This window comes from Helobdella robusta (assembly GCF_000326865.2).
Source record: "Helobdella robusta unplaced genomic scaffold HELROscaffold_5, whole genome shotgun sequence".
Classification (NCBI taxonomy): Eukaryota; Metazoa; Annelida; class Clitellata; order Rhynchobdellida; family Glossiphoniidae; genus Helobdella; species Helobdella robusta.
Window position 1 is genome coordinate 5,298,467 of NW_008705254.1, and position 822 is coordinate 5,299,288.

Consider the following 822-nt stretch of genomic DNA (forward strand, 5'->3'; position numbering starts at 1 on the left):
CACACACAACATAACAACAACATCATTATTATCATCATTAGCCTCAACATCATTTACAACTATTAAGAAGAGGATGATGATGGAAGAGGACGACGACGACGAAGACGATGATAAAATGAACAGTGATCATATTTTCATTGTCGTCATCACATCCGTCAAATGTGAAATGGAAAAATGGAATGTACCAACCAGCCAGCCAGCCAGCCATCGCTCAGTCCAAACGCACTTACGAGTTATAACAACACAAATTGCTTACAACAATAGTATATAGTGTCTTTGATGTCCTTACACGCACACACACACACACATACAAACACACACACGTGACAATATAGATAGATGATTGAAGAGATAGATTAATAAACGAATAAACTAAGTATATATAATAAAATAAAGTTGCATGCTATCTATCGCAAGATTTAATGAATGTTTAATTTTATTTTGATTTTATCTGATTGTTTGAATTGACATCATTTTTGTGAATGGTTTTTTGCTTTGGTTGTGTTGTTGATGCTATTGTTATTGTTGTTGCTGCTGCTGATGTTGTCGTTGTTGTTGTTTTTGATATTGTTGATGTTGTTGTTGTTGATGTTGTTGTTGTTGTTGTGGTTGCCTTTGTTATTTTTTTGTGACTTTCTGTGGGACAGTCAAATTTTTTTTCATTGCAAACTGTCGTTCGTATGTGTATTATTCTATCTTGTAGTTTAGACAGATAAGACTCGTCATTTGGCTGATAAAAAAAACTGAAACACACGCACTGACACAACACACACACACACAAGCAAACAAACAAACAAAGGTACACACACATACACACACAAT